Consider the following 8,162-nt stretch of genomic DNA (forward strand, 5'->3'; position numbering starts at 1 on the left):
CCCCCGTCCTGAGAGCAGCAGCTGCAGCATTCTTTACAGTTGAAGCACAAACACGTACACACACACACGTAATATGCCCACCTGTTCGCTCAAAGCACAAAACATTCGTTACAAACACTCCGGTGTGTGAAAGCCACAGTAAGGAAATTAATCAAGTACAAGTATTGTTCATAAGGCCAGAGCTTTTAGCTTTTATCTCGAGTTCTGGTCCATAGAGGTCAAAAGGTTGAATTTAGAAGCAGAATACTTGGTAAACTTTGAGACTGCGTCACATTCACAATAAAGAGCCATACAGTGATGTTATGCTACAATTAAAAATAATCTACATAAATTGCAGTCATTATAACAGAATGGTGCTTCCAGATAGACCAGCAGCACCTGGAGGACAAAACAAAGGAACGATGGAACACCTGGAACAGTCCACATAAAGCCAAGTGTAAAGATTGTTGTTCACATTGACCTAAAGGGATAGTCTGCTCAGTTTGGAAGCAGTTCATACTTTATCAGCTGTGTAGTGAGTCATAAAGCACACAGGATGGAGGAAGAGGCTAAAGTCTTCATCCAGGCGAGTCAAACAAGACCTCATTTCTTCTTGTTGTTCAGGCTTCTAAAACTCTGTCAAACACGACATACTGCTGTGAAAGAACGCTACATTGTTCAGTTTGTTGTTTTCCCGACTGAACAACTTCCTTCTTACTACATGAACGTGCGAGCTGAGCATGAATAAAGTGTTCATGGTGTTGTTGGTGCTGAGGCTGTGACTATCAGTCTGCCAGGAGCTGAGGAGACACTGATCCCATTCACAGCCTCAGCACCAGTGTTGTCTTCATGGTCCATCAGACAGTTGTGTAGTAACATGGAGAAATACTGACAAGCTGAACAAATGATGCCTTGCGTAAGTGTAAATGTTTAATAGTAGCTGATGGAATAGTCTTTCACACCAGTATGTAGTTTTTTAGTTGTTCATTAAGCATAAAAAAAACAAATTTGAATTAATTTAATTTAGCTGAACTTTGACAAAGACTTTTGCCACTCTGTCCTTACTCCATGCTCTGATGTCACAGCTGATAAAGCTCTAACTGTTTAACAGAACATCACTTCAGAAACAGTCAGGCTATCCTATTAAACATCAGTTCCAGTTATATTACCAGACCCTCCAGGATTTTGCTATGTTGCGATCGCAACTATTAACGCAAAATCAAGCAAACCCCGCAAAATCGCAACTTTTTGCAACTTTGCCCAAAACACCGCAACTTTCCTGCAACTTGAACCCAATATTTATTGTTTCTAAAGTGATTCGCCACCGTTTCTGTGGTCTAGTCTCTTCTTTGTGGGTTTGTGTAGCGTGGAATACAAAATAACCCCAAATAACTCACGAAGAAGACACATGACATCACTTCCTGTTAACATCAGAATGCCGGGAGCGTGCAGGAGCAGCGACCGAAGCCAAAATGTGCGCTAATGCTTCACATTTGCACACAAAGATTTCACGTTCTGCAGTGTAATCATGGAACATAAACACATCGACAAACACTTTGTGTCTGCAAAACATGTGAGGAGAGCTGCAGACCAGGGACAATCCAGAAATGGTCATGAATGTCAGTTTAGAAGCTATCAAAGTTCTCAAATAAAGAACCTTTTAAGAATGGAAGTGTTTGTTGATAATTATCTTACAAAAGTAGGAAGTATTTTTGGTTTATATATTAAAATTTATGGTTGTTTATTGATTTTAGTAAAAAAAAAAAAAAATTACAACTTTTAGGAAAATGCCCCGCGAAATCAGGCATTTTAGCTGCAACAGTCACAAAAAATGCCCACAAAATCCTGGAGGGACTGTATTACTGGCCATTTTGAGTATAAAATTCTATGGGGTGGATGTGTGTACATCTAGTTTCAGCTCCACCATCCTGCTATAAGAGGCCTGTGGTTGTTGCGCTCGCTGTTTAGACACTTGGTCAGTTGGCCAACATGCGGCCCATTGCAGCTGAATCCTGCAGAGAGCAGCACATTAAGCTTTGGGCCGACAGCCTGCTGCAGGCCGTGTCATCTCTCCTTTGCAGCCGGCTCCCTGCAGGGCTGCGTTTCATCAACTCTTGTCTGACTCTGAAGAAGTGAACGAGTTTCACCAGAAAAGCAGGATAAATGAGCAAAATCCCAAATGAAACGGAAAGATTTGTTTACTGTCATTAATGAAAAAACGTAAATTATAAAACTGCATATCAAGTTTTAGACAAAGATCATCTTACATACATGTCAACCCCTTCAAATGTCTATCTAGAAATCCATAAAATTCACAAAAAACCCTCAGTATTCTCACAGCACAAACTTTATTTACAACATAAATATGTCGTCACAGGTGATCCTGGTTGTATTCAGTTTGTGTTCACGATATAAAAGTGACTTTTATACCTCAAACCGTACAGTGTGCATAATCATTGTTCTTCACGGGCACAATTATTCCGTGAAGTGCCTCCTTCCATTCAGGAAGACCCCTCCCACCGGGCTTCATTCACGTCGTAGGAGTCCCCATTCTTTCTCACGCCACAAATATGTCGGGTAGAAATGATCACTGCTCACAGTTGTAGAGACATTCAAACAGTGACCTTTGGCTCGTGGAAGCACAAAGTCGCGAGATTCAGAGATAAATATGAAATTAGACATTTGGTTCTTTGTGTGAATTTATCAGGCCACGATGTTTAATGAAAACGACAATTAGACGTAAAGCAAATTTGGTGCCGAGTTTTTGAAAAAGACTTTCCGTGTACTTCTGTAGTCATGGAAAAGGGGGAACGATCCGTATAATCTCCAGACACTCCATGAGAGTTGACGTGTCGGGTCCTATGATGAAAAACGACAGAGGTGTAGGTCCAACACTGGGTATGTTTTGGGAATAAAACTCAGCAAATCTTACCTCAGTATCTGTAAAACCAACTGAGTTAGAACCATTTTACATTGGCTGATGTTGATTAGCTGTGGCGGCCATCTTGAATTGGATTGATCCCAAATAATAATCAGTGGTAGATGTACGTCCAGTAATTCCTAACAGACAGAAACAAACACAGGCAACAACATTATCACCAGCCTTTCCCCTTCAGAGGAGACTGATAATAGCTGCTTCTACATTTGGTAGAGAAAACTGTGAACGACCCTGGCTGTGACTTTCTAATCCTAAGAGCTTCCCCCCTTCCTGCAGTGTTACATAACTTTGCAGCCTTTGCAACTAATGCGACAGGAACTGTCTGCCCACTCTTTAATGTCATTAGGGCTGAGTCTCTGCTTTTATAAGTACAAAAAGCTGCAGGGCTGGAACAGTGGCTGCCTGAGGAGCTAAAGCATTAAATCAAACCCAGTTTTTGTCTTTTTAATGTAAGGCAGCTTTAAATCTATATAAATATAGATCCAGTATGTGTCAGCCCACTTAATTTTATTCTAAGTTTTGTAATAGACAGTTTGTGCCTCAAAGTAAAGCATTCCACATGTTTACTCATAAATTATATTCACTAAGGCCTCCTGATGTTTTCATGATTTCTCCTGTTGTAAGTAGAACAAGACCACCCAAACAGGGTGTTAGGGTTATGTGTAATTTAAATTTAAATACATAAAATACCTCTTGCAAAAACTTTAAATGCATATTTTGAAATGGGGTTCTGTGGGAAGGTTAGGAACAATTCATATCTGATGTAAATAGTAAGGTGAGAATTTTAAGGCACCTTACGATTATGATTCAGAGGGCTGTAATGGAATTTAAAACCGTTATTGATCTCTCCTGATGCATCCATAATCACCTGAGCACAGATTCTCTCAGACCTGAAAGAAACAATACATGTTTCTCTACACTGCAGCTTAAAATGGTTTCCATTCAGACAAAAAACATGGGAACTAAATGAACAAAAAGAGTCAAAATGCTGAGCACAGTGACATGTTTTTGTGGCGACGGATGTTCATGCATCACATCTTACAGCAGAGCGTTTCACTTGGCGGCTCCGGAGCCACATCTGACCCACAGGTGAGCTCAGTCCGGCCCACCAATGAGTTCATCCAAAAATAAAACTCATTTTCAAATCAGAAAAAAAAAACATCTAAAAGTTCTGAAATTAAACATGTTTGTCAAAAAGATGATTGTGTTATATAGATGATCTATGACAGGGCTACATAACTCAGTCCGCCTGCCAATGAGTTCATTTAAAACAAAACTAGATTTCAAATCATAAATTAAATTTACATCATGACAAGAATAAGTCCCTCCAGGATTTTGCAGGCAATGTTTGTGATTGTTGCGGACTAAAATGCCTGATTTTGCAGGGAATTTTCCTAAAAGTTGCGATTTATTTTTTTTACTAAAATCAATAAAAAAGCATAAATTTTAATATATAAACCAAAAATACTTACTAGTTATGTAAGATAATTACCAACAAACATTGACATTATCAAAAGGTGCTTTATTTGAGAACTTTGATAGCTTCTAAACTGACATTCATGACCATTTCTGGATTGTCCCTCGTCTGCAGCTCTCCTCACATGTTTTGCAGACACAAAGTGTTTGTCGATGCGTTTATGTGCGATGATTACACTGCAGGACGTGCAAAACAGCTTCTCCCCCACTCTCCTGCAGCTGGGGAGGAAACTGGTTTGCGACCGCAGTGAAGTTAGTTTTAAGTTGGATATTCGCGCTCCGCAGAGTTAGCGGCGTCTAGCTCACGGCTGACCTGAAATAAGAGTGCTGATGTCGGCCAGCCGTTCTCTGCCGGCCCCTTCTCTCACGAGTGGTGGTTCACTTAGGGACGGCTTCAAACTAACTTCACTGCAGTCCTTTGCTGAAATCTTTGTGGGCAAATGTGAAGCATTAGCGCACATTTTAGCTTCGGTCGCTGCTCCTGCACGCTCCCGGCATTCTGATGTTAACAGGATGTGACGTCATGTTTCTTCTTCGTGAGTTATTTGGGGTTATTTTGTATTCCACACTACATAAACCCACAAAGAAGAGACTAGACTGCAGAAACGGTGGCAAATCACTTTAGAAACAATAAATATTGGGTTAAAGTTGCGCGAAAGTTGCTGTGTTTTGGGCAAAGTTGCAAAAAGTTGGGATTTTGTGGGGTTTGCTTGATTTCGCGTTAATAGTTGCGATCGCAAAATCCTGGAGGGTCTGGCTAATGTCAGTTAGCTGTGGCGGTCATCTTGCGTTGAATCGACTGAATTAATCATCATTAAACTGGTCTAGTGGGTAAGGTTGACTCCAGCATGTAAAGGTAAAGTTTTAAGTTTTCAGGCAGTAAGGAGCACCTGGACACTCTCAGCTACGACCACACCACCTTTAATACAGTATCTGTACATCTGACTGCATTCTAGCCAATTTTGGGTTTGCTCATGTCCCTTGGCTCAGGTGGCCATCTTGGATTGGGTTTGCTCCAAAGGTTAAGCCGTTGTAGATGTTTAGCAAATCATTATTTTCTTCGAGTTTTATTAATTTCCTCCCTGTGGTTCATGAGATATTGTGCTCACAGGTGGTCCTCCACCTTTGCCTTTCAGTAGTGGGACATAAAAGCCACCAGGAACAGAAACACAGATTCCTCACTGCTCAGCTGGCATTCAGTTTGCATATCTGGGAAAGTGTGACCATAAATCAGCACTTTTGTTGATTATAAATACTTGTTTCCGCTCCAGGAAGCCTGGCTTGATTTGATTGGAACAATCAGACTGGACGTTGAACACTTTGTGGTGCAGCACAATTTGCAGTTTCATCAGGAGAGTCGTGGAGTCGTCACTGACTCCGGCGGTGTTTCAGCTGTGTCCATCAGTTTCCTCAAGCTGTTCATCGGTTTTCCATTTGAGTTAAACCATCAGGGACCAGTATCAGTTAAAACGGATAGTTGTCCTGTCCCTTTAGTAGCTTTGTTGTTTGTTTCTTTCTTTTTGTTGTTATTTTCAACAAAATAACAAAGCAAAGCAAAAACAGACATTATCCAATGATTACACGATGAATATTTCTCAGTAAAGATCATTCTGTCCCTTGCAGTGGTTTTGTAACCTTTACCTGTTATACACCATGGAAGGCGGGTGATCATGTAACTGCCCGCCCATGTTTGTGTCTGTCTCTGTTAGAAAAATATCCCACAGATAAATAGATTTTAATGAAACTTTCAGAAAGAATCCCTAGATGTGCATCTACAACTGATTAGGATTTTTGGTAGTAGCTGAGAGTCATCCCGTTCACATATTTTACTAACAGATAGCTCCTGACTTGTGTTAAAACTTCAGTTCCTTCAAGACACTCTAGTTTTATTTCTGGTTCCAATGAGGACATAGGATTACTAGGTAAGGACAGTAAATTAAATATTTCTTAGAAATCAGGATGAAGAGTTATATTAGTTGGCATTTATTTTAAAGTTAGAAGTTGGTCGGATTAGACTGATCATTCAGTCGACCAACATTAATCGATAAATATTGGCCACTTAAAAAAGGAAAAAAAATCAGCTCATTATATAAAATTAAGAATGTTCTTGTATGTATTATTTTAAAGACTACAAGTTCATCTAAGGGTTGCTGAGTTTATTTAAGTTAAGCAATTATTGTTATGTTTTGTTAAATGGAAAAATCCAAATTGTTGTATACCGTCCATCTGCTGCTCTGATTTCTAAAGATCAGCATCAGCCAGAAAAAAAACATATCTGTCGACCTCTATTAAAGCTAGGACTACTGGGTACGGGCTGGGGTGTGGGGTGAAGCCCGCGGACATGGAAGATTCTGAATCAGTTCTCAAATGTAAAAAAAAAAAAATCAATTTTGTTGATGTTAATAGTGTTTGACTGAAGAACGTGAGAGACAGAACTCAGAAGTGTGGAAGTGCCGAGCCCGGACAGTCAGGGCTGAGGGGGATACAATACTTTCAAACTAAAAGGAGCAAGATCAGTTCTCCTGTCACAAGCCCTCCTGAATCGGAATCAAATCTGAAGATTTGTCTTGTAGTGTCGACAAATGTGGCTGTAAATGAATCTCCCCACCTTTTTTTTATCTTTATAAACATCTCCATTACTCATCAAAATAGTTAACTAGCAAGAGAAATGGTAAATACACGGATACAAGGTGACCTTTATTCAATAAAGAGCCAACACTTAAAAAAAATGTAAATGTTTTTATCTTAAAAAATAACCCCACCTGATTTATCTACTAAAGCTAATTGCCCCCATTTCTTGGTATGACATGTAGATTATTGGTCATATGTTTTGTCCACAACAGTGTTCTTAGCAGCAGACACTAGTACAGAATCAAAGAAAGTTCCTAAAATGGATTTCTGAATAATGAATCCCAAACAGTGCTACAGTGTCACCTCTCTATGATTTTAATCATCTGGTTTTTTTTTTCTAAACCAATAAAATGAATTTAACTTTGGCTCTTGCAAGTCCTTCCCTGCATGGTGACATAAGCTTTTTAGTCGAGTTCATTTTTAGAGAAATCATTTTTCTCTAATATGACTTTTTGTTTGTTTCCCCTTTTTGTAGTTTTTGAAGCCACTTTTTTCAGCATCGGCAAATCGTAAGTCAACTGTTTTTTAGATTTTTAGATTTTTTTTTTCCCCACTTTGGCTTCTGCATCATTTTTAATATTCCACTTTCCACTCCTTTGTGACTTGGCCCAGTTGTTCCCCGTTTTGATTTCAAGAAGCTTTCTGTAAAGTAAAAACTATTCTCTGTAACTATGAGCCTCCTACACGTTTCTCTGATTAGAGCAAACTTTAAGGAACCACATTTTTAGCTTTTCTTTCATAGAGTCCATAATTTAAGGACTCCTAGGGTTAAAGGCCTAATTCGACCAGTTATGTTGTTCTGCCTTTGTTTGTTTGTTTGTTTGTTTGTTTGTTTGTTTGTGTGGTTGTGCATGTCAGTTCTGGCTCATTACTCATATTAACACAGTTATTTGTTATTGTTTTTCTTAAATATTTGTAATCTCTGTTAACTTCCCCAAAAGCATGCTGAGAAGTTATTAATGTTTTTTCTTTTTTTGTTTTTTCCATTACAGCCCCCCCCTTATACCCAGCTTCTTTACTCAGGGTTAAATGGGGAAAAGCATCATAAGATTCTAGCATTGTTTCCAGTTTTTGCTTCCTGAATCTGTATATTAAAGACACACAGATGTGGCACATCTGTTCCTGCTGCACGGCTGCA

The 8,162-nt window shown here is 39.3% G+C and overlaps 1 protein-coding gene across 7 annotated transcripts in view; it reads left to right on the plus strand.

Moving 5' to 3' along the window:
* The window catches only part of hnrnpc (heterogeneous nuclear ribonucleoprotein C), a 26,923-nt gene that overhangs the window by 5,317 nt on the left and 13,444 nt on the right, over positions 1–8,162 (plus strand). The window contains exon 1 of one of the 7 annotated variants that reach the window (XM_017432055.3): positions 7,505–7,533. The exons of the other annotated variants lie outside the window; for them this stretch is intronic. The gene's annotated coding sequence lies outside the window, so the exon portion shown is untranslated. Of the gene's footprint in view, positions 1–7,504; positions 7,534–8,162 lie in introns of those variants that run through there. 7 annotated transcript variants of the gene reach the window in all.

The sequence above is a fragment of the Kryptolebias marmoratus genome, linkage group LG7 (genome assembly GCF_001649575.2).
Source record: "Kryptolebias marmoratus isolate JLee-2015 linkage group LG7, ASM164957v2, whole genome shotgun sequence".
In the NCBI taxonomy this organism is placed as follows: domain Eukaryota; kingdom Metazoa; phylum Chordata; class Actinopteri; order Cyprinodontiformes; family Rivulidae; genus Kryptolebias; species Kryptolebias marmoratus.